The sequence below is a fragment of the Triturus cristatus genome, chromosome 9, assembly GCF_964204655.1.
Source record: "Triturus cristatus chromosome 9, aTriCri1.1, whole genome shotgun sequence".
Lineage (NCBI taxonomy): Eukaryota > Metazoa > Chordata > Amphibia > Caudata > Salamandridae > Triturus > Triturus cristatus.
The window spans coordinates 1,164,527,961-1,164,553,962 of NC_140592.1; the positions used below are offsets into that span (position 1 = coordinate 1,164,527,961).

At 46.2% G+C, this 26,002-nt stretch overlaps 2 protein-coding genes across 6 annotated transcripts in view; one reads left to right on the forward strand and one right to left on the reverse strand.

The window, feature by feature from the left end:
* The window catches only part of LOC146799567 (uncharacterized), a 338,081-nt gene that overhangs the window by 245,668 nt on the left and 66,411 nt on the right, over positions 1-26,002 (reverse strand). The window lies entirely within an intron of this gene.
* TMEM229B (transmembrane protein 229B) overlaps positions 1-26,002 on the forward strand; it is a 367,657-nt gene that overhangs the window by 170,225 nt on the left and 171,430 nt on the right. For both annotated transcript variants that reach the window (XM_085627152.1, XM_085627153.1), the window contains exon 3: positions 7,589-7,730. The gene's annotated coding sequence lies outside the window, so the exon portion shown is untranslated. The remainder of the gene's footprint in view (positions 1-7,588; positions 7,731-26,002) is intronic.

The window sequence follows — 26,002 nt, forward strand, 5'->3', positions numbered from 1 at the left end:
GTTTGGCCCCCCGAGGTATTTAAAAAAAGTTCAAATAAAGGTATTGGGATCAGCGTACAAATTATGGTATGAGATAAGAAGAGTACGGAAAATTCCGTACTATAGCCCCTTAGCATCAATATGGAACTCACCTGGAACACCTGAATGCCTGAAAGACTCTCTAGCAGGCCCATTAAAAAAAGCAGGAATAATGAAATGGGGATCATTTCTCGAGGGTGGTAACTTAAAGAGCTGGGACTTATTGTCCATAAGAACCAATGCGGAAATTTCAAGGTTTATATACTACCAGCTGGCTGGCTGGTCAAAAGAACAAGAGATAACCTAGAGATAAACCCAGAACACATTTGCATGTCTTCATTCTTCAGCATGCAATCGTTAACTTAACGTACTGTGTCACAAACTTTATTAACCACACCCAGCCGCATGGATCAGATTACCTAATGATTGTAAGGAGTCTGCTGAGGGCCACTAGAGGCCTCATACACATAAGGACACAGCACTATCTGTTTCCCTCCTTGGTGGTGCAACGTCATGGGCAGTCCTGAAAGAGATGCAGACAGCGGCAGAAGACGCTGTGAGTTTGGAAGCAGCGATGAGCTTTCCTATCACAGGCAAGTGAAGCTCTTGCCAGAAGAGAATCTCTGCAGTTAAGTTTGGGCAGTAATGAGATGCATCGGTTCCTGCCTCCTCACCCCTTAGGGTTTATGAACCTGCATAGTTTCAGTGCAACAAAGGCCACAAAAAAGACTCCTCGGGATATGACTTGAGTTACAAACACTAAGGAATCCCCTCGACTCCTTCGAGTGTCTTCCAGTGGTGCACGAACAGAGCTCTACTGCCACCAGAAAGATAGCTGGGAGGGCGCGAAAATCAGAAAGAAAAATGTTCTCTGTGGCTAGAACCGACGTATTCAGGCGCGTTTGTTGGGAAATATCTCTTTGTTCTTCATTAGCAAGGAATGAGAAGTAGGCTGACTGCATTCTGAAGAAATGCTAAAGTGGCTGTTGTGTAATGTGTTCTTATGCAAGCACCAGCACAAGGTATCACTGTGTTGCGTAGATAAACACTACTTAGATAAAAGTCTTTCTATTTCCCCTGCCGCAGTGTTGAGTTATGAAGGACGTATCCAAATGTCACGCGATGCCTTAGTCCAATATCCCCAACGTTTCACATGGCTCAAATATTTTTTGCCAAAAACAAGTTAAATACGTTACTCAGTCTCCGTCCTCTGAAGTCTATAATTAGAAACGGAGGCTTAAGCAAACAGGAACATAAACGCAGAGCAAACAAACTGCCCCACCAGTAGTGCTTTAATAACATTGATAAAATCACAGTGGGACCTGACCAAAAGTTTCGCCCTGGAAGTGCTTAAGAAGAAGCAGTGAGTACGGTGGGCCAGAGGAGCCTTTCTTGGTCTGAAGGAATCACGCTTTCCAAATGCACAAGTCTGGCCTCCTGAAGTCCCAAAGACACTTCAACACCATTCTGTCGGATCTTTTCTCTCTTTAAGGCTTACTAAATCCTCTAAGAAAGGCAGTAGATTAATGAAGCAAATCTGTAGGACTGGGGCTCAAAGAGCTGAGCGGGGATCCTTTGCATTGTTGAGTATGAAGCTTCATGGTTTCCACATGCTTACCAGTGTGTGTCCTAGACCCTGCAGAGAGAGTCACTGCATGTGTCCTTATGGCCTCTGACCATCAATTACATTATATCCTCCTCTCCCCAAACTTCCCAGTCTTGCTGGACTGGCTATTCCAGTTTAGTAACCCACATTAATTGGGTGTCTGAGCTTCATCTCAACAGTCAGTAACATGGCAAAATATTGCATATATCTTTTGACCATCATTCTGAACCTGGCAGCAGAGTTCAAGAAACTTCTCAACAGATGTCAGCCTTCTACGCAGATGCTGACATTCAAAACTGCCCTGTCAAGCAAGGGGCGGTCTCAGTCCTTTATGGAGAATCCTTAATGTGATTCTAATAACATATAGGATTATCTGTCAACAACAGTGTGACCTACACCCTTACACAGATTTAAATTTTACCATACTGGATCCCCATAAAATGACCTTCTTATTGTCAGCTGGCATTATCTACCTACCTAGAATCACATCAGCACCTCCAGATACAAGGACTCCATGTCCTCTCTGTGTTAATTTATTTATAAAACATTTTTGAAAAAGTTGAATTCTATGATTTCTGGTGCCTCAACATACTCTTTACTCCATATAATATTTACATATTGTGTAGTAGTAGAGGCCTGCAGTAAATACATTTCCAGTTGTATTCCTTCCAACACTAAATAACGGTATCCCAAGCCTTCATTGCTGAGGCTTTTCTGGACACATTTCTTCTCAGGTTTGACAGAACCTAATGAACAGATTCCTGTCTGAAAGTCTTCTGAGGCAAGGCTCATAAGAATGAATGTGCCTGGTACACCTGCCTCACACTTCGACCATCTATGCTTTGCTTATGTTGCTCATGCCTCCACTGGGCCTCTTCCCTTTTGAGTTCTACAAAACGTACTCTTACGTTGAATTTCCTAAATGATTTTCCTTTTGAAAATCAACCATACACAAAAGACACCAGCTCATGTGATGGTGGACAGTAAAGGATAACAACTCTAGAAGTGCATCCCACCATGCCCTGAGCCCTAATCTCTCTCCCTCTTTGCAATTGCCCCTGTAGTCATTTAACACAGATACATGTCACCATAGATGGACTTGTATGTGCGCACACGTTTGTTCAGGCCAAACCAAAAATATTATTTTATCTTATGCATAACAGTTTAAATCGACTCAGTGATCTTATGTTACAGATTTGAAAGCGTAACTTGCTTCCCAGGCCTCTGTTAACCAATTGATGACCTACCGGACTCTCTGCACAGTGTACGTAGGTTTAGTATACTATATAGAGAGCCAACTTCCTCCACTGACCAACACTTGGTTACCAAGAGCCCACCCATTAGGCACCATATTTGGCAAGGCCACATCAGACCTGCTCCACAGAGGTACCTGTGCTGTTGATTACAGGACTAAACATGCACTCAGTATTTTAACAAAATACTATTCTGTGTCCGTTGACACAAGAGCAGACACAGGGCTTGACATAGTAGTCCTGAAAACCCCTTCTGCTAAAACATTTCGCCAGTCTGTCTTTCGGACTTTTGATTGCTCTCACAAAGTCCAGAGCCAGCTGACCTGAATACACAACATGGCAGAGGGGAGAAAATAACGTGCAAAAAGGATTGCCAAGTCGTATAGTGTGATTGTATGTACCATTTTGCCTTTTCTTGAACACACGAGAGAGCGATTGAGTCAAGCATATCTATGTAGTCACAGTCCAGGCCAGGAATTAAATTAAAGGGTGGTCGCTGGAACCATTGAGAAGAGTAACTAATTACAAGTAAGAGGAATGACATGTTTTGAAGAAGAGACTTTGGGGTGACATGTGCTAGGCCTATAAATCAGTGTGCACATTCTGACCAGTGGTATAATCGAATGGTCACCACATTCATACGCAAGTGTTCCTTCATTTGCATGGAGTTACAAAGTGCTTAGTTTGTTAAAGAGTAACTGCTGAGTCCCAAACCTTTTCTCCAAAGCACGGCTCACAGCTATTTAATGTTGGGGGTGCCGAATGCCAAGGCTACCTAGTCGTGATTCCACCATCCATCACCAGACTCACCCTGCCACTTCATCTCACTCTTAAATTATGTTTTCAAGTGCAAGAGATAACGAGTGCACATTTGGAGAGTGTGGAAGATATGCAAAATTGTACCAGGCTTGGTGTTGACTGCACCTGATGCAATTCCGTGCCCTACACATTCCGTCAAAAAGTACACAGTGCAGTTCTTTTTTATTTTTAAGGCATCTCTTTATTGTAAAAGGCAATTTATATTTTTAAAATATGTCTGTAGTTTCTTTCCTAAATTCCTGCATTTTACTTCTACATACACATATTTGCAATGGAGAAATAAGTAAAATAATTCGACTTCCTTTACTCTATGATACCTGAGTTCTCTACAGAATGAGTAGGCATTTAGATGCACGCAGACGTCCTTCCCATGCTCAGGGGGATTCTGTATATGCTCAAAGGAATTCACAGTTTTAACCAGCGTGAACATTCTATTGTTTAATTTAGGCCACATCTAGGAAATGCAGCATTAGAGTTGCATCGCTCTGTATAGCTACATGCTAGAAGGAAAAAAACCTCTAAATGCATTATAATCTACAGCTGACAAGCTAGAGTGAAATAATACTTTTGCATTGCTTCTGGATTTGCGTTGTAATGCGAAAGAGGGCAGGTAAAGTAAATGCTGCACCATGCTTTAGAACAATAAAGAAACATAGAATTAAAGAAGTCACTGATGCCAACAAGAAAGCACACCCTTGATAATAGCATTTTATAAAGCTTCCAAAGATACAAGAGTGGAATTAGAGCTACGAAGAAGCTACTTGAATAGGAATGGTGCCTTCTGATTGCAGATTCATTATTTCGAGAAACACTCGGGATGCTCGGGATGTAGCACTTAATAATCTAAACAAGTCTAGGAACAGGAGGGGAAACATATGCCCTTTAGAGCACATGAGATTGAATCGAAGCACATGGCTTTCACCGTACCCAAGGCTTACTTCTTCTTGCAACACTCACTACATATTTTGGGAAAAAACATACATTTGAGTTTAGTGTTAATGACTTAGGAAATACGCTGTGCTTGTACATGCAAGTCCTTGACATCGCACACAGCTTTCACTTTGATGGGTCGTATTCCCTCTGGTAGGGTGATTAAAGTACTATGTGTGTGGAATCAATGACGCATAATACCCTGAGGGAAATGTACAATGGAATACAATTCCCTTGTTACCCATTTTCATCGGTGACAAACTCTTGCATTTGACAGGTGATACATCTGAGTATATGTTGCAAGCAGCATGGCTGGCTTGCATGTGAGATGGCTACAGTGTGCCACTGGCCCTCTGGGAAGATTTAGTGTCTAGGAAATATAGTGCAGTCAGCATTTTGACAATTGGAAGTAATGCCAGGGAGCCAGCTGTGGATGAAGGGAGCTCCTGCTCTCAGTCTGCAGCCATGGCAAGGATCACATCTGGAGAAAAGCAGGATCCAGCGATTACTACTTCATCAGACATCCCAAAAATGTTTATCCTCTGCCTTTATATCCTCTTTATCCTCTTCAAATTGTTGTTTCCCAAAGTAAGGGGTAAGGCTGCAAAGATATTTACCCACACGATGAACAACATTGTTTGCTATGTGGCTTACTTTATGTTTTTTGTCAGGTTGTCTGTGATTGTTTTATGTACTAATGGATTTCGGCCTGTAAATGTTTGTGGTGGAGTCCTTATTCCTGATTGTATTCCTCCCCATCCACCGTTTCAGCGTCAAGTGTGTTGAATGTTATGGAATCTGGAAAAGGAATGTAGGGAAGTCACTTGTTTTTTTACCTGAACTTACTAAAAATATTTTGATTAAATACATTCATTTTGTTAATGACCTTGTTGTTATAGGGACATTACCCATTCAGGGTAAATCTGAGATAGTAAGATTTCTTATGAATATTTTGTTTCAACTTTGTAGGATGTGGAGATTGGCATTTTTCTGCTTTATTAGGCTGAAAATGCTGCGGCTAAGCCCTTGCGTTTGCACAGGAGACAAGCTCTTTCTCTGTCAGTCCCTGCAATTTAAGGATCTTCCACAGGTACCTATCAGTAGCGCACAGGCTGCCCTCTCAGTAGCTCTGACATGCTAACTGTCAGTAGGTTTGAGAATATCTCCAGCCGCCTGCAAAGCCGCACTTTAAAATTGTCTGGGCCCAATTCTGTGAGGGAAGGTCACAGTGCAGGGCAAAGCTGCCCAACTTCTTATGCAACAATGTCCTGCTTGTAATCATTCATAGTCGCAGGCATCACTATGTATGAAAGAGCTAACGTGAATTTTCTTCTCTCCTTCTTGTCTATTATTCCTTCCATCTTGCTTTTCCTCCTTTCTTTTCCTCTCTTTTTTCTTCTCCCTTTTCTTCTGCTTTTCCTTTGCTTCTCCTGTTTTGTTCCCTGTTTCTATATTTCTTCTCTCCTTTTTTCATTTCTGTCTCTCCTCTGCCTTTTAATTGTCTCTTTGTCTCTCCTTTTTTTTCTTCTTTCTTTCTTTCTTTCTTTCTTTCTTTCTTTCTTTCTTTCTTTCTTTCTTTCTTTCTTTCTTTCCTACCTTTTCTCCTTGTTTCTCCCCTTTCCTTCTCAGCTTCCCTCCCTTTTCTCCTTCTCGCCTTCTTTTCCTCTTACCTTCTCACATTTCCTTCTCTACATTTTCAATACTCTCTTTTTCATCACTCCTTTCCTTCTCATATCATTTTTTTCGCTTCCCTCCTTCTCTTTCCTTCGCCCTTTCCTTTTCTCATTCTCTCCTCTGCTTCCTCTCCATTTTCTCCTTTCATTTTCTCTTTCTTCAGCTTCTGCCCTTCTTATTTTTCTCCATTCATTCTTTCTTGCTTTCTTTTTCTTCTGTTTGTTTCTACTCTCCAGCTCTTCTTCCTTTTCTCCTTTTCTCCTTTCCTTCTTTTCCCCTTTCCATTTTCATTCCCTCTGACTCCTCATTCCTCCCTCCCTCCCTTCATTTATTTCTTTTCTTCTGTCCTCATCAGTGCTTAGATTATTAAATCAACCTCATACATTCATTTGTGTTGTGTTTAATGGCTGCCTGATACGTTTGACCACGAGCACGTGAGTGGCTGTAGAGATATATATACTTGCATAGAGCTACAATGTCTTCCTGTATCCTGCAGAATGTATTACTGCCAACGATTCTTGTTAAGGGTGCAATGCAATTGTTAAAAAAATAACTTTCTCATTTGCTTGTTTGTTGACATCAACCTGGGGACTTCATGACTATTAGCCACATAATCAACGTTTTTCAGTCACTTGCTCTCAAAATGAGTGTATGATAAATAGATCACCAATGCATCGTATTACATAGAGACTACATGCCCCAGCGAGACAATCACCATGCACCACTCATAAATAAGAGCAAAGGAACCCAACTTATCCTTGGGGACCCCACAGATAAATTTGTTGTGACCTCTTGTACCATTAATGCTGTATGGTCTCTGCAGTAGCACTGGTGTTCTCCAGGGCCAACCTTCATGTTGCTTGACCTTCATGAACCCATATGTAATCCATACATAAAGCAGTAGCTCAGTATATTTTTTATTGATTAGAAGTAGCTTTCACTTCAGGAACGAAAGGAGACACCCGCTGAAAAATAGCTGTTTTGACTTATGCTATACTTCTTCTGTGACAGTTTTAATTATGGAACAACAGCTCTTGTTAGGCATTTTATATTGATTTTGTCTGAACTTTATTGCTGAGTGTCTTAATTATGTGATTCATTTTAGCAATCTACTGTTTTATTATAGGTATTAGCTTTGAACCGTATTCCTTAATGCTTACATCATCTGCTTTTGTGCTGTTGCTTATTATCTGCTGTCTGTGCCTACGAGCAATTTGTTTCATAGTTTCCACTGCACAAGTAACATCTACATGAATTAAAAATAAGCACATCTCTTATTAACTCGTAGGAATCCAAGAAGGTATTTTGGCCAAACATCATTACTTTCATCTCAGGCAAGGAAAAGAGAAGCAATGTTACCAAAACAGTATATGGCATCTCATCCAGCAACATAGAGGAACCACCAAACACTTATAATCCAATAAGTTCTGGTAAGTGAGATTCAATATTTTTATTTTTCATTCGTACAGCTGCCCGTTACATACACATGGGTAAAAGAACAATAATAGGTGACTGCATGAAATAAAAATAAGACAAGGTCAGCGAGAAAGCAAAGGTTCAATCAATCAATCAATCAGGGAATTGTAAGTGCGCTGCTCACCCGTGAGAGTCTCAAGGCGCTGGGGGTGTGTGTGGGGGGGTCCGCAGATCTGTTTAGCCGAAGAGCTAGGTCTTGTGGGTCTTCTTGAAGGTGTTCAGGGAGGGGGCACGTCTGATGTCTGCCGGTAGCTCGTTCCAGGTCTTGGCTGCAATGTGAGAGAAGGATCTTCCACCTGCTCTGGCTCTCTGGATGCGCGGGGTTGCGGCCAGTGCAAGGTTGAAAGATTAGAGATTTCTTTTGGGTACGTGAAAGTTGATTCTTTCGTTGAGGTATTTGGGTCTGTTGTTGTGTAGGCATTTGTAGGCGTGAGTGAGGATTTTGAAAGTGACTCTTTTCTCCACGGGGAGCCAGTGGAGACTTCGTAGGTGTTGGCTGATGTGTTCGTGTCGGGGGATGCCGAGGACAAGTCTGGCGACGGTGTTCTGTATTGTCTGGAGTTTGCGGAATTGGGACTTGTTGATGCCGGCGTAGAGTGCGTTTCCATAGTCCAGTCTGCTGGTGATGAGTGCGTGGGTGACTGTCTTCCTTGACTAAGGGGGGCTCCACTTGAAGGTCTTGCGGAGGATGCAGAGGGTGTAGAAGCAGCTGGAGGTGACGGCGTTGACCTGTCAGTTCATGGTGAGTGATGAGTTGAGTACAATGCCGAGGTTCTTGGCGTGGTCTGAGGGGGTGGGTGGGCATCCGAGGGCAGTCGGCCACCAGGTGCTGTCCCATGCAGAAGGGGTGGTACCGAGGACGAGAACTTCTTTCTTCTCGGCATTGAGCTTCAGGCAGCTGTTGGTCATCCAGACTGCGACGTCTTGCATTCCTTTCTGGAAGTTGAGTTTGGCAGTCTTTGGTGAGGGAGAGGATGAGCTGGGTGTCGTCGGCCTAGGATACGATGTTGAGGCTGTGTTGTCGGACGATGGCTGCGAGGGGGCCCATGTAGATGTTGAAGAGGTTGGGGCTCAGGGATGAAGACTATGGGACTCCGCAGGTGATTTTCGTGGGGTTGGAGAGGAAGGGTGGGAGTCTGATCCTTTGGCTTCTTCCTGTGAGGAATGATCAGATCCAGTCCAGGGCTGTTCCTTGTATGCCTGCGTCGTGTAGTCTTACGACTAGTGTGAGGTGGGAGACGGTGTTGAAGGCCGCTGATAGGACGAATAGAATGAGGGCTGCGGAGTGGCCTTGGGCCAGCAGGGTGCGGATGTTGTCTGTGGCGGCGAGTAGGGCGGTCTCTGTGCTGTGGTTGCTTCCGGATTGGGACGGGTCGAGGACGGCGTTCTCTTCAATGAATCGTGTCAGTTTCTTGTTGACTGTTTTCTCTGCAACTTTGGCTGTGAAGGGGAGGAGCGATATGGGCCAATTGTTCTTGAGGTCGGTGGGGTCCGCTGTGGGCTTCTTGAGCAGGGGTCTGACTTCTGCGTTCTTCCAGTCGTCTGGAAGGGGCCTGTTTTGAAGGTAGTGTTGATGGTGCGTTTTAGTTCGGGTGCGATGGCGGCCGCGGCTCTGTGGTAGATGTGAGGGGGCAGGGGTCGGTGGGGGCCCCCAGGTGTATCCTTTTCATGGTTGAGGCAGTGTCTTCAGCCGTGATTGGTGTCCAGTTGGAGATGGTGGGCTGGCTGGTGTTTCTGGGTGGCGGGGGCCGTCTGTGGCGCTTGGTGGATGGTCGATGAAATTGCAGTAGAGATTTTTGATCTTGAGGCGGAAATAGGTTCCAAGCTTGACGCAGAGGTCTTGGGATGGGGTAATGTCTGTGGCTTCGCTACGTGGGTTGGTGAATTCTTGAATGACACTGAAAAGTTCCTTGGAGTTGGTGGAGTTGGCCAGGATTTTGTTGTGGATGAAGATCCTCTTGGTGTCTCTGATCTGGTCGTGGTAGTCCGTCATGGCGTCCTTGTAGGTGGTGTGGTTTTCGGTTGTCTTGGTGTTTCTCCAGTTCTTCTCCAGGCGTCTGCAGGTGTGTCTGGCTCTTGGAGAGCGGTGATGAAGCAGGCGGCTTTCCTGGGGCATTGCCTGTTGGGGTTGCGTAGCGTGGCGAGCCAGTCTGCGCAGTTGGAGATCCAGGTGTGGAGTTCTCTGGCTGCGTCGTTTGCGTCGGGTGCCCAGGTGTGGTTGTCTCGGGTAAGGGGGGAGTTAAGTTGCTCATCGGTAACCTTGCTCCAGTTCCTTCGTGGGGGGCGTGAGGCTGGTTTGGGTGCCTTGGGTTTGTTGATGGCAAAGTGTACGCAGTGGTGGTCAGTCAATGGCGGCTGCATTGTGTGGCTGAATTGGACACTGTTTCCTGCCGCGAAGATGGGGTTGAGGGTGCGTCCTGCTCTGTGTGTCGTGTGTTGATGAGTTGTTTAAGGCTGATGCTGGTGAGGTTTTCATGAAGGATAGTGGAGTTGGGGTCGCTGGGGTTGTCGAGGTGAAAGTTCAGGTCTCCAATGAGTATGTAGTTTGTTGAGGTGATAGCGTGGGGTGCGATGAAGTCAGTGATGGTGGTGGCGAAGGGTGTTCGGGGGCCGGGGGGTCTGTAGACGAGGGTTACTTGGAGTGTGGCTTTGGGGGTGGTCTGGATCTGGAAGTGCAGGTGTTCAGCAGAGGAGAAGGTTTCGCTGGAGGTGGTGAGGCAGAGGGTGCTCTTGTGGGGTGATGGCGAGACCCCCTCCTGGGTGGTTGGGGTGGTCTTTACTCTGGATCTTGTATGCGCCTGGGATGGCGGTGCTGATGTCGGGGGCGGAGGATGCGTTTGTCCAGGTCTCTGTGAAGAAGGCGATGTCTGTCGAGAGAGAGTAGGTTCCAGATTTCCATGGTGTGTCTGTGTACGGAGCGTATGTTGAAGATGATGCATTTTAGGGTGACGCCGGTGTTGGCGGTGTTGGAGGCCGGGGTGGCAGTGACGGTCTGGTGGCAGTAGAGGCAGGAGAACTGGCCGTGGGTCGTGTTCGGCGAGGTCTGTTGGCATTCTCTAAGTCTTCCAGGGTTGAGTGCGAGGAGGGTGGTGGTGTCGTAGCGATGGGTAGTGGGAGGTCCAGGGTTTCTGGTGCTAGCCGCGGTCGGGTCGTGGACGGGTGCTGACAGGCTTGTCTTAGGCGCGCCGGCGGTACGACCGTGTAGTGGCCACCATTAAGTAGGGGTGGTGAGAGGAAGGAGAGGCTGGGAGGTGGGAGCGGGGAATTCCAGGGGGGAATTCCATGGGGGTGGGGCCGCAGGGGCAGCAGCGGCGAAAGGCAAAAGCAACAGGCAGGCACGAGAAAATAAAAACTTTGGTGGAATTAGAGCAAGACACAGATGGACACAGCAGGGAAAAATTAAGAAAACAAAATGGCTGAGAAAGGTTACGGTGGTTGCAGGCAGTCTGGTACCAGTTGGAGCGGGCAGCAGGTGCAGGAGCGGGCAGCAGCCTCTAACCTCCGAAGGAGGAGGTCGGGGTCTGGAGGCAAGATACGGCGGAGCAGAGCTGCGGGTAGAGAGTGGACCTAGACCGAGGGTCGGAGGTTCAAACAGCAAATATCCTTTAGAAAAGGCCAGAAAGCTGCAGGAGGGGGCAAGGGGTTGGCGGTGAAAGACATGAAAGGCTTACTGCCAGACCTTCTTGGAATCCGCTAACTCATTTCCAAACACCCTGGTGATTTACCGGTGAGGATCTAGTTAGTCCCTTCCCAAGTAATGCACTATGAGTCACACACAGTGGTACTTGAAGAATCAGCAACTCAATGATGACAACTCTGTAGGTGTGGTGCTGGCTACACCTACCTCACAACCAAGGATGAAAATCTTCCTCGTCATTTTGTTACTGCTGTCTGCATCCAAGAGAAGTGAGACTACAGCCAAATAAATAAGAGAATATTCCACATAATGGTTCCCTGGATTGTTAATGCTACAGTGAATACGTATCGAGAGACCTAGTGTTATAGGCTTGTGTTACGATGTGGTGGTAACAAGTGGTGTTGGCAAGGTGTAACAAGGTCTCATATTCCTTCTCTCTTCCTTTTATGTGGTACTGTAAAGGCTATATCAATGGGATATTATCTCAGTAAAACACCAGGGGAGTGCAGGTGAATGAAACTGCCCAGTTCAGGAGTAACAATGTGAAACTTTACAGGAATTTTTTTTTTCCTTTGATGAGTATCTCGATACCCTAGTTCACACCATCGCATGATCCAATCTCGACAGCTCTTTATTTATTTTATTTATTTATTTGAAAAGTTTTATATAGCATTGGCTAGGTCCGAAGGTATCAGAGCGCTTTACATGAGGAAGAACATAGTTTCAGAACATAGTCACAAAGTTACATCAGTTGCTGGAGCATAGTTACATGAGTTACAAAAGCATAGCTTAAACATAGGGGGAGGGGGTAGGAAAAACAACGGGGAGACTACAAAAAACAGTGTCCGACGTCCGGCTGGGTAGGTGACGGCCGAGGGTTGAACCAGAGCCAAACTCCTCTATAGCTGCATAGGACAGCTCCACTGGTCATTGGCCAAAAGTTGCTCGGGCACCGCAGTACATACTGTAAGGTTCTAGATTCCGCTTATGGGGGCATCATCAAAAAGTTCCATCGTGAGCGCCGGTCACGGTGTGCGGAGCTAGGCTCTGAGCAGTAGTAGAATCATTCTCAATCCTCTGCTGTGTGTGACTCCCTTGTCGCTGTGGTCTCTCTCAGAGGGGTCTCTGAAACACCAGAGCACAGATGCTGGATCCCTCCCCAACAAGGGGAGAAGAGGAGCTTTGGCGAAGGGCCCTGTCACACACCAGGAAGGACGCAGGGCCAGGAAGTGAGGGAAACGATTGTGTTTATTAGTTAAGCACGATTCAGAGTCTCGGGGTCTGCTCGTATTTCCAGTTCTTTCAGGCGGGTCTTGGTTCAGGGGTCTAGGAGTTGCAGTGCAGGGTCTCGCTCTCTCTGTCTCTGGGAAGGGTGGTCTCCGCCTCTGGAAAATAAAAGGGGTACAGGCTATTAGGGACTCTGTATGTTTACAAGGTCTGGCTCCCACCGATCCGGTGAAATGACAAAGAAAAAAAAGGGGGAGTGTCCTCCTATTGTGTTCATCAGGTTACCTCACCCGGTCGATTGGCATGATGCAGAAATAGAGGAGGCCGGAGTGCCCGCAAACAAAATGAATAACTGAATACAAAAGAAAATGAGAGGAGATCGTGAGGGAGCCCGCCCGTGTTTGGAAAGGAAAAATCAGGCCAAGAGTTCTACCTCTTACTCAAGGCCTCTGTGCCGCCCTGTCACATGCGTTGTCTTAACCAGACCTGAGTACAGACACAGGGGTATCGCACCTCAATACCCCTGGAAAAACACCCGATGGACCGCCCAGCTCTGCCAGACCCACCCTGTCCCTCTCGGCACTTGCCTTGCACTGTGACCCGGCACCGGGGTCACGGCTGCCTCGTCCTCCACGCCTTCCCGAGGGGTGTCTCCCTGGAGCTCCTCGCTGCCGCCAGCTGCCGCTTCCTGCTCTGTCTCATTCCTGCTCCTCGCACCTTCTTTGGGGTCTCCGCACCTTCCGGTGGTTCTCCCACTCCCGCCGTCTCTGTTCTCCTTGTTGCCGAGCGCTCTGGCTTTCTCTGTCGTGCCGCGGTCGTCCTCTTCGGTGCCGAATGCTCCATCCGCCGCACTGCAGTCGTCCTCCTTGGTATCCAGGATTCTGTTGCAGAACGCCACAGGTTCTGTCGCTTCCCCTTTTCTGCTTTCGTTGGCCTTCCGGACGGCGAGAGTGTGTTCCCATCGGTGGCGCCGGGGATCCGCCCCGTGGCTGCCCTGTCACAGGCCCACTCTTGGCGGCCATCTTCTGGGCAGCCGGGCTGGCAGACCCTCACTGCAGTAGGGAGAATTGAGAGTTGGGTCGCTGGTACAGAAGCCTGGGAGACTGCTGCCCCAATGCAGCAAATGTTGAAGGTAGCAGATAGAGACCAGTACATTAACATGTGTTGGGAACCATTTTGATCGTAGCTTATTCAAAAACAGTTACACTCGCGGATTAAAATGGGTGAGAGAGCAGCTTAAAGCGGGTCAAGGGGCCACAGAGTGAAGAGAGCGCTGTCAAGCTTTGGGGTCCGCAATAACACGAGAAACAAATATTGCGGGGAGAAGAGGGTAGATGCGGATCGAGGGAAATTTTAGCAGCCATTTTAAAGTCAGGCAGTTACCGGCAGTATCTCCGGAACGGTCGCCGCGAGGGGCAAAAAACAGCGCAGAGAAGGTAAAGCCAAAAAGGGTACCTTGATCAGAGGGTCACAAATTGCTTTCTTCAGCAAGAATCAGCCGTACAGTGAAGAGAACAGAAGTAGCCCACGGCGCTGTGATCGGGAGCGTCAGCCATATTGGAGATGAAGCGATGATCAAAAACTGTACTTTTCGGCTAGAAATTATGCCTTGGTAAGAGTGTTTTGTCGGCAGGAGTGCCTCCTCCTTCAGGGCTCAATGGAGTTCGCACAACCTGCTCCTTGCTAGACCAGGCAGCTCAAATACCACCCCCGTCGCGGCTCCGGAGAGAGAGAGCAGTTGGAAGAGGCTCTTCTGAGGATAGGGTCCAGAGCTCGGACGACAGTGGAGGGGTCAGTTGTTGCTCAAGTGCGCAACTGAAGCAACCGATGAGGTGAGCAGGGTCTCTGGATTCAGTATGGTGTCGGGGGCATCGGTGGGGGCAGGTCAGGGAGGGATATTTCACAGAATTGATGCCGCAGCCCGGGAGCTCCCGATTCATGGCTCCGTTCCGCCAGCCATCTTGGTGCAAGATAAGCTCTTAACTCCGTTTCACTAGTTGTATGTCCGTAGATTGAATGTGCACCCGATGTTTCATATATAACTGTGTGGTATGGTACTCTATTGGCATGAGGCACGATTTTCAGACACTTTTTACCCCAAAAATCAAGTGGCTGTTCTTGACGTTCCTGGTTCTCCAAAGTGGTGTAGCAAGAACACCATCGGCACTAGTGCAAGCAAGGGAAATGCTGGTTGAATACAACAACAATCTGGGTTTAGTGAGCCTTTTAGGACTCTAGGCCCTGGTGCCAGTGTGCCTGCTGAACCATTGATAGATACGTCCTTGGTCGCTTGTCGGCGACAAGGTCCAAGCATTGTCTCTTCTACACCGCAGTGTCTTAAAATTTGCAGGTTGTAAGGAACAGGACAGCGACTGGACTCTGGACAAGGTTTGCAACGAATAAGGTGATGCACCAAACCTGTTCATAAAATCACATTCATTTCAACACTGTGCTTCTCCCCAGTTTTGCACTGAGATATGTGTTTGTGTACTATTTGATCAGGTAATTGGAGACTCTCAAATACATGGCAAAAATACCTTCAGTATGATGGGAAGAGGAGTACAGGGGAAATACCAACGGTCCACTGTTAGGCAAGTTTTACTTTTTTTGTTTTCGGGAGTATCAAAGTAGTAGAGCAGGACAGAATCTCCCGTGCATTTTCATGTTTTTATTGGCGTTACTAGGAAAAGTCTTTAGAACCCTCTTTGTATTTATTCATATTTGCATCCGTGCCCCTTTAGAAAGACTCCATGACTTTCAAATTCCTATTTGTCAAATCTGTATGTATTTTAGTTCTGTGTTCATTGTAAAAATCTGTTAAAAGGTCCTTTGTGTTGGATGGGACACATTTAGGTGGCTGTATGTTTTCATTTTTCTCTATTTTTGTGGCACATGCTCGCATTGCAAAAAATTTAAATCAGCCAGTGCAACAGCTTGACAGTGCAGGATCCCCTGGCTTTGCCAATTCTAGTTCTGTTGATGGAGAGTGGAGTGGTGTTGATGGAGAGTGGAGTGGTGGCATGCTAATCCCCCACAGCCTTCTGGACCCCATGCTCCCCCAGTGATTGTGTTACTTAGTTCCATGCAGGACATGTTACCTGAAGATTCATCAGTAGCTGAAGGTCACCTGTCAATGTGTCCCAAAGATAGAAGTCATTTGTTAGCTCATCACTCGCTGATGTGAGTAAGAAACCTCGCTGTCAGCGCATGCCTCTGCCCTGATTAATGGAGCGCTTGTTTGGAGAGTGCACCACTCATCACAAAACACTTGTGCTCAGCAAGTCTTGGGCTGATAGATTCAGCCGGAGCCTGCATGTCAGCTGAGGGCACTTCCTTCTTGGAGACGGAGATCCCAGGCTGCCGTTCATCACTCAAGCGCTCAATACCGTCCGAATATTGACAAATAACGATTGGTTTGGCATCTTCCCCGGTGTATTCACGTTTCATATGCTTGACTGCTTTCTTTGGAAAAACATGTAATGTCCTGTTTCAAATACTACCCAGAAGATGTAGGGACGCAAGCAATGATTCATATTAAATGGTGTGATCTTTTTAACTTTGCTATTTCGGTACTTATTCATGGCAAAGACTAGTGTGGTGATGACTGAGCCACGACATTTACTGCCCTGCCCCTGCCCTGGTCTGCGGCATGCACACCCCTAGTCCTTTTCGCTAACAATGTCTTAAGCAAGCACCTCAGAATGGTATACTCTCTGGCATAATTCAGGCGGAAATTTAAGCCAGCCAAAATAAGGATGTTCATCAGCTTAGTACCCCCAGGGGCACCCCGCTTTCCCCCCTCCCCCAAATTAGGTTACCCAATGAAACACAAGAAACAGTTGTAAGTGGGTAACAAATGCTGCAGGTTTATTACATAATTCCAGTATATGTAATGGGTGGGTTATCTTACGGGCGATCCAAGGGCAGGCGACCATCTACTTCACCTGCCCGCCTGATGAGCCGGGCAGCGCGGGAACGACCCGCAAGTGCTGCCCCCCAAGTGATTCTTTTTACGATCACGTGCCGTTGAAATTCTACTCACGCCCCCCCTCTCGGGGCGGAGCGTCGCATAGCAAGCCCCCGGTTGTTCAGGCCCACAACCGCCCGCAGGACTGGCGGGGCGCCGACCGGCTTCTGGGACCTCTCTGGAGGCTCCTCGTTTTGGCTCAGGCACCACGTGGTGCCGCGCAGAGGTACCCTTTGTACCGGCCTGCTTCCAGATCGCCCTGTAACTCCGCCACAGCCCTGGAGGCGGCTAACCGTCGCAGCCAGGGGCCCCCACCAACCCCCCGATTCAGGGATAAGACCCATGCCTCCAATAATGAGCGCGGCCCTAGCGCAGCGCCTTCGACGGACCCCCCTAAGGCTCAACATGTTTACCCACACGCCGTCTACGAAACTATTTCCGGCGCGGTAAGGAATGCGAATGCTGCCAAGAGGGACGAACTAAGCCGACAGCTACACTATTAGAAAATGTGTGCTCTGCCCCACAGTTGACGATCGCCATACCCGCACCAAATAGACAGTACATTTAAACTGCAAATATGCTTGTAGGTGTCTCTGTCTGTGTGGAGTACCATGAGCCCCAGAGATTGCGCGCAGTGACTTCACAGCGCTCACCTGGCTTGCCAGAGACCTCACAGCGCTCTACCGGCGCCACTGCTGCGGGGGCAATTTGAGCCTGCGAGCCAGCGTCCCCGACCGTAACATTTAGGCCACAATGACTTATCTTTATTTGCCCCTATCTTGCGCCCCCTCCGCCCGTGGCCATCCTAGCCACAGGGCCCCGTCGACCTGGTACTGCCCAGGGACAGGGCCGGGGCGGAGCGGGTGCTGCAAGACTCACCGTAATCTAGTTGACGGAGCGACGACGATCAAAGCCGCGTGGGGCCGGAATCGCAGCGAGGACGGCGCGGACGACGAACCGATGCTGCTGTTAAAAGGCGAGGTGGGCGACAAAAGAGGTCGCCAGTGAGGGTGGGGGAAGGCTAAATAGCCTCCCCCTCACACCTGGGCCCGGAAGTGACGCGCATTGCGCGTCACTTCCGGCCCTGACACGGAGGGGGGCACCAGTCTGTGTCCCTGCCCCCCCCCCCCGAAGGGAGGGAGTGGGGAGGGGTGACCGGGGCCCCGGGGCCACTAAGGCGCCGACCGCCGAGTGGCCCCCTGCGGGGGCCGCGGTCAGCGGCATTCATGAACAATGTAGCACTTCTGAGCAGGGGAAAACGTGCAAAGAGACAGCACTAGCACTTCCCATCTGGGCTGCTGCATTTATTAATGGGACAAGTATTTCTCATCAGGCTGCTTTACTTTTTAATGGGACTAGGCGAGGAATTCTTCTCAGGACTGCTTTACATTTTAACAAGACAGGAGAAAGGCTTATCAGCAGGGCTGCTTTACCTTTGAAATGGACAAGACTGGCACTTCATTAGAGGACTGCTTTACTTTTAAAAGGGACAAGACCGTCATCTCTCAGGGGTACTGCTTTGCTTTTTGAAGGGACAAGACTGGCGCTTCTCAAGTTTATTTATTTAAGCTCAGCTGATAAGTCATTGCAAATTGATAGAAACATATAAAAACAAAAAAAACGTAACAGAGCGTTCAGTTCAGTGATAGAGTGCTAGTTGCAAATCGATATCACATATGGAATTTCTTGATAGCAATAAAAAGACAGTGTCGGATACTGCCGTAGCACCACTTGTAAAAACATTAAAGTCAGTTCATCATTATTAAAAGAAGTTCATTCAGATTGCAGTCAGTGGGTTGCCCAAGTCGTTTTTTGTGATTTTTGGTATGATAAACTGGTAACTGATTTCAAACATTTGAATCTAAAATTCAGAGTGATATAAGAGCATGTTTAAAAATCTCAGGCTGTCATTGCTTCCATTGTGTCTAGTTTCTTCCCTTTAGATGATGGTGTGCGCTTTTTGTGAGCGCTCGTGTTTGTTGCATGTTGATCAATGCTTTGTGCGTTTGTGCATAATAGAAGTACAAATGGAATAGTGAGTAACAATTTATGTTCCTGGAGTAACAGATGGAGAGAGGGCTCTTAACATTTTATTGGCTTTGCTCAAGAATTTTACCAGGCCACATATAACTTGACGATAAAAGTCATTGAGCAGAAAATCTACGGCTGCTTGAATTGTACGAGTACCTTGTTTGATTAATGCTTTACGAAGGAACTTCCGGCGGTCATCAATTAGGGTTGGACAGATGCAGAGAAGAAAACATGAGATAAATTCTCCTTGGGTTGGTCGCATAGTCGACACTCATTAGACTCTGGTTGCGTTGACCATGGTGGTAAGAGATCCAAGGATGAGAAGTTTTCCATCCTGATGTGGCAATACTTAATTTTGAGATGCAAAGCAAAAGTGTCTGTGGGATATTTTTGCATCTCACTTTTGTTATAGCTTTTCTGTATAAGATGGGCGTGCTTTCTGGCCATCAGGATCCAGAAGTCTTACACAAATGATGCTGTTTGAATTGCTCTGTTTAACGCCTTCTTACCATTTTGGTATGGAAGGTTTTGGGTCCAGAGAGCTTTAGCTGTCTTAAGTTTGAGTGCATCGTAAATGGCGACAGTCCAAGGGGAACTGGATAATTTGTTTCGGATGCCCCTTGCCAAATTAGATTTTTCAGTGTTCCTACTTTGGCAGCACGCTTGGAATGTAAATATATAAGGGTGCAGGCCTTTTGTGCCAGGTCTTGATCGTGTATGTTAAAGAAAACAGTGGTCCCATACATAGTTAAATTAATACAATACCACACTTAGGAAATCAAAATTGGGTTTACAAATGTATAAGTGGAAAAATAAGTAAATTTAATAACAATAAAGTACAACTCAAGAGTAATATACGAAAGGTGAGTGAGCAAGACGTGACTGGGTAATGGGAAATCAGCCGATTTCCTTACCACAGGCAAGTGACTTAAAAAGTGACTTTTCAATTTGTGAAAGTGTGGATAAGCAAAAAGTCACAATCAAAGTTGCATCTCATACTCCACAATTAGATACAAATTACAGTATAGAGTTGACGATGTATGTGTCAACGACGTTTTGATCCCAATTTAGGTATAGGGATCTCATCAGGACTAAGTGATAAAACAAGTGCCTGGGAAGTTGCCTGAATAAGTATAGGGGAAAGGAGTTAGGGGGAAAAATGTGGAGAAAAAGGAGGAGGGAATTAGATAAAAAGTATGACAACGGGCAAGGTCATGTATAGTTATAAGGATCAATATAGAGATAAACAGTAGTACACTGGCATTATAGATTTATCAAGAAAAGTAGCCCAGACACTAAGTGTAAAGTTGGGATAAAAACAGAGTGATAAAACACGCATGAGGTACAGTATGAGCCAGAAGAATAATGCGCGCTAGTTGCGGGAGGGATGTGGCCCCATGAGCTAATCCCTGTAGGAATTAGGAAAGACAAGGCATAGTAAAGAGCAAGCGCTGAGCATTTAGTGAGCTGGTTGCAAGATAAGTGGATATATACGTGCTCAGGTCGCTGGAGCAGTGATATTGGCACAGAGAGCTGCAATGACAGGAATAACGGCGGCAAGGGCTAATCGAGGGCTGGAGTAAAATTATGCAGTGCGTGACCTTGTATGTAAGTTTAGGGGCAGGTCAATCTTAGATAGGTCTTGTTCGTGTAACACAAATTCCAATCTAATATGGGTGGCCGGAGAGTGTTTTGGATGTTTGAATAATGCTCTATACACCTGACTCAGATTTGTTCAGAAAGGAGCCCAACTTGCAGGGGAAGGCTTCCGAGCCATATGCCAGCGTGGGAATAAGTTTAGCTTTTACTATTTCAGCAAGGGCTCTAAAGTGGGAGTCATAGTGTGTTTGAAGATGGTTTGAAATGCGTATTGTAACAATGCAGCCTTTGGTTTGAGTGAATTCTCATGGGTTAAGTGTCCGCCCTATTAATCGAGCCAACATCCAAGGTACTTGTATCGGGGGCTCTGGAAGTTGGTGTTTGTTGTGGTACCATGTTACGGATTTGTTCCTTTTCCATCCAAAGATCACAACATTGGTCTTCTCGAAATTCAATGTCATGCCATTTGTCGTGCTAAGTACAAATAAGACGTTGAGCAGCCTTTGTAACCCCATTGCTGCTTGGCTCAAAAGGACGATGTCGTCAGCATAAAGAAGGGAAGTGATGTGACAATGTCCCAGTTTTGGTGCATCACTGATGACCGCATCGAGGGCAAGGGACCAAGTCACTCAATAATAGGTTTAGAAGGGCTGGTGCCAAAACACACCCTTGTTTGACTCCTTGTTCTATCCTGATCTTGTTGGAGATTGTTGAGTTGTTGTCTAATTTGACTCTGGCCCATGTTTTAGAGTAGTAGAGCAATTGGATGCCTCGGAGCAGTGGTTCGGGGGTGCCCAAATGTTTTAGTTTTAACCAGAGAAGTTTGCTTTGGACATGATCAAAGGCCTTGCTGTAATCTACAAAACAGCTGTTGAGGAGTTGTTTTTTCTGTATCTGTTTTGACACTAACATCCTAATTACCACTAGATTGTCAGTGGTGCCCAACATGGGCCTTAATCTGGTTTGGTTAAGTGAGAGCAGGTGTTTTGTGCTGCCTATGCTTCTAAGTCCTCCAGTAATAAGGAAGCAAAGTATTTAGCCTCAACATCTAAGAGGGCGATGAGATGGTAGCTCTCTGGGTTCACCACTGGACCTTTTTTGTAAATGGATTGCAGGATTGATCCTTGCCAAGAAGGAGGGATGGTGTCCGTAATGAGGCAGGTTCTGAATAGCCTGTCCAACAGTTGTGACCAGAATTCGATATCCTGTTGATAAACTGAGGCAGGGATTCCGTTTGGTCAGGGGGCACTACCCGCTCTACTTTTTTTAATTAAGATGGCAATCCTTTTAGCCTTGATGGTTATTGCTAAATGGTGCGTTTGTTCTCTAACGTCCTCTTTGGTTCTGAAGTTCTGGTCAGTTGTAGAGTACAAAACCTGGCAGTTAGGATGGTTGGGTTTAGTTTGATACAAAGTGCTAATATGTTGAGACCAGCTGTCTGCAGTAATGTTATTTCCATTATGTCGAGGGGAGGCACTTTCATTGTTTAATTGATTTATTATATTCCAAAAGGCTTTAAAATTGAAGTGCTTCTCGTTCCTCTTTTTTGCTTGCCAAAGGTATGTCCTGTGAAGGTTGATCATTTCTTCAAGAGACAATATTTGATCTGGTTTTTAGCAGTCTGATCTTCTTTTGTAAAGCGCACTTCTGGATTTTGAGGTCTTTTCTAAACAATGGCCATGTTGCTATGGATCTTGAGGGGCCAGGCCTGGCCGGACTGCTGAATGTAAAAGAAGTTGATGCAAAAATGGTTCCCAGTCTTTGATTGTGTGGGCTCGTGAAAGGATCTGACTGTGAAGTCTGGTTTTCCATAGTGAATATTTCAAGGTGATGTCCATTGACCATTTGATATGTTTCCAGTTTTGATGCAGACTTCTCGAGCCGATCATCTCTAGCATCGCCAGGGTCTCGGTCTAAAAGTCTAAGGACAGCCACAGCAACATATGATTGCTTTCACAGCGTTTTAAATGGCAAAGGATTATACATGATTTATCAGCGGGATTGAGCAAAATGTATAGTTTAGGACCGTCTGACTGTTGCGTGTAAAATGTGTATAAAGGGCTGATTGGTCTTCAGGATAGCTGCCATTTAGGGGTGAGAGTGACACATTCAGAATGGTGTCTTCTATAGAAGAGCTGATCCAGGCACACCCTAAACCAGATTTACCTACCTCCCTAAATTGTTCAAGGATGATGGAAGGGCCAATGGTGACCAACAGATCAAAGAAGATCAATACTGTGACACCACAATGTCCTCATGAACCCTGAGTTGGCCATGTTATGTTCTAAACCCGATCCTTGAAGACACAGGGACAAACAAGCACTATCACTGGTCAGTTGCTAGGGCAACCCAGTAATCAGGACACTGCATTCTCACTGTGTGATGGTAAGTTAAATTCTCAAGGCTTCTTGACGCTCTGGGTAGAAGTGTATGAGCACTCAAGGCTTAGCTCAAAGTCTGTGTCATGGGGTTGCATCAGGTACAGCACTACACAGTTATCACAGCTGCAATAAATACATGAATATCTTCCCCGGTTGACAACACTTTAATAACAACTAAATACGGAGATAAATGTAAAGTAAAAACTATGAATGAAATAATGAAAAGCACAGAAAACACAATGCACTTAAAAAATGGCAAAGCAACTGTTAGAAATTGGGTTGTTGGTTGACTTTGGTGTGAGCACTGGTCAAGCAGCAATCGCAATTCTCCTCAGGGTGAAGACACAAGCGACCCCCCTAAATTAACCTTTGCTCACCGTCGGCTAACTTGGCACAGAGCAGTCAGGCTTAACTTAGAGGCAGTGAGTAAAGTATTTGTGCAACACTTCAAACAGTAGCACAGTGAAAACAAACCACAAAAGTAGCCCACAGCAGAGTTAGAACAATAGAGTAGATTTTAATAAATAAAACAAGACCAAAATAACAAACATCCAATTAGTGGAACTGGAGATACTTATTTTTAAAGTTTTCAGGAAAAATAGCACCAAGAGGCGTAAAGCACAAACTGTGGCTATATGTTTACGACAGACTTGGACATAGTCACAAGTTTAGGCTGAATGCAAAGGAGCAATCTCCGCCTACAGGGATCCAGTTAGGCCAGCTGAACAAAAGTACCTTAAATCCTGGTTTGAGGAGCGTTACGTTGATCCACATCAAAGATACGTCGCGCAGCCGTAGCAATGTGTCGGCGCCAAGATGCAGCAAGGCTTCAGTGCGAGGACCTGTTGCTTCTCCAGTATTGGATCTTTTATAGATTCACATGCTTGAATCATCCCCGTCGTCATAGTGGGAGTCCCATGGTATACATATAAAAGCAGTAGATAAAACTACTATAGGCTACCATGCAATGAAGAGTCACTGCAATAGCCAATCCATTTTCTTTTGGAAAAAGGAACCAAACTTAAGCAGCAGCCAATCAGGCGACGGCACCCTCTAGATCAATCCCAGGAGAGGCTAGGTTCCACAGATTTCCTACCGCACATCGTGTGAAAAGGCGTCTCCCTGAGCTTATCTCAGTTTTCTCTTGTTTATCCAGATTTCTAGTCAGTATGTCAGACTCTTCAAAGAAAAATCTCTTCAGGTCGTGTGGATAAGAAGAGGCTGCATGCTGAGGATCCACATAAGAGCTGCATCTACTGCCTTTACCCTCAACATGAGGTAAAAGACTGTCAAATCTGTAGAACCTTCTCTACAAAAACCCTCAAGGATAGAGAGGGTAGATTATTGATTTGGCTTCAGAAACTTACATCTAAATCTGATGTCGTCTCTGAGGATGAGGAGAGTTCTACCTCACAGGCTTCTAAGGAAACACCCAAAAGGAGAGAGAGACCTCTCGAATCTCCTGAGGTTTCCAAGAAAAAGACTTCAAAAAGGTCTTGTCAGGAAGATGCAGGCACTTCACAAAAAGGAAAGCTTCCCATTTCCTACTGAGGAAACATTCCGCAAGAAGGAAAAACACTCTTCTATTCACTCAATGAAAATGTCAGTCTCTAGAAAGCTACTGTCACCAACGGCGTTTATTTCTGAATCACCGTCGATACAAAAATCACCTTCTAGATAACTTTCTCCTACCTTGTCTTAAAAAAAAATCTACATCGACGACGACGAATTCGTCAACGGTCCCGCTGACGACACTTCCAGTGATGACAATGGCTACACCGCAACGACATCATCGTTGATGGCGACTCTGACGACGACGACTACAACCTTTTCATCGGCGTCCTAGTCGATGATGGTGGTTCTGTCGACGACCTTGTCTACAACGCATCGACGAGAATATTGTCTACGGTGCTGACGACGACTTCATCTGCTCCTGTCATGTCCTCGCCGATGACACAGACTCTGTTTCCATCGACGGAGCTGACAACACTTTATCCCACACCTGGTCGTAAGCGTCCAACCACCTTACAGCTTAAGCCTATGTACCCGTCGACGATGTTCTCGTCGAAGACACTGTCGACAGGTCAATTTTTGCAAAATCCAGCAATAGCTTCTCCTTTACCTCCTTCAACCTTTTTAGAGGATCCTGATGACGATGGGATGTTTGGACCTGCTGATAGCCCTTCTCAATTGCATGTAGAATATCAAGAGGAAGATGGCGACGAATATGAGGGATACTACCAACAAGAATATCACCCTCCTCATGCAAAGATTCAGTATATGGAACCAGTTAATGAACCTATGGTCCACCCTCCTGTTACTTTGGCATAAGACCTTCAGAATTTATTACATGACTATTGCACATGCTTTTCTTCAGCGGCTGTTCCTCCACCTCTGCAGCCACCACCGCCTGCCGCTTCTCCACCACGTACCCCTATACCTTTATCTGCACCCCCTGCGGGAGATACTGTTTTGCCGCAACATCATCAGGATACTTCTGATGAAGGAGAAATTGAGGACACTCAACCTCAAAAAGATGGGCAAACAGGAGATTAATGGGAGGACTACGTCATATTTACGCCTGCGTCTCCTTCTCCGCAAATTGTAGAGTCTCCACCAGAGGATATCGGCAGCTTTCACGCCTTAATAGAAAGAGCAGCGACACATTTACAACTGTCTTTAACGGTCAAGCAATCAGACTGCTTTCTCTACGATTTCAAAGATCTATCCAGGAAATCTGTTAGATCTATATCCATTGTAGATCATATCTGGGAAGAAGGTGTAAAAATTATGAGGACACCTGCCACAGTTAATCCTGTCTTACCTAGGATCGACAAAAAGTATAAAGCTCCGGATGATGCGCTAGCTTGTCTGGTAGGACATCCTAAGCCTGACTCCGTTATCTCGCAGGCCACTCAACGGAGATCAAGGAACCCTCTAGCGCCCATTATTGCACCGCCTGACAGAGAAGGGAGGCGCTTAGATAACATCGGCAAAAGATTCACAACCACATCAGGTGCGACTCTTCGTGCTGCCAACGCTGTTGCGATTTTAGCCAGGTACGATTGGCAGATGTGGTCAGACATTGCTAATTTCTTAGATCTCCTTCCAGAGGATAAAAGGATGGAATCAAGAAAGATCCAGCTAGAGGGGGAAAGATCTGCATCCAAAATCATTGATGCTTCTATGGATATTGCTTCGTTGGCCTTCTGTCAACTTGCTGGAGCTACTGTCCTCAGACGCCAGTGTTGGCTGAAAGCAACTATGTTCCGCCCTGAGGTGCAAAGCAAAATTTTGGACATGCCATTTTATGGTGAAACACTCTTTGGCAAACATATTGATGACGCTTTGCAAACCATCAAAACAGACACGTACACAGCTAAG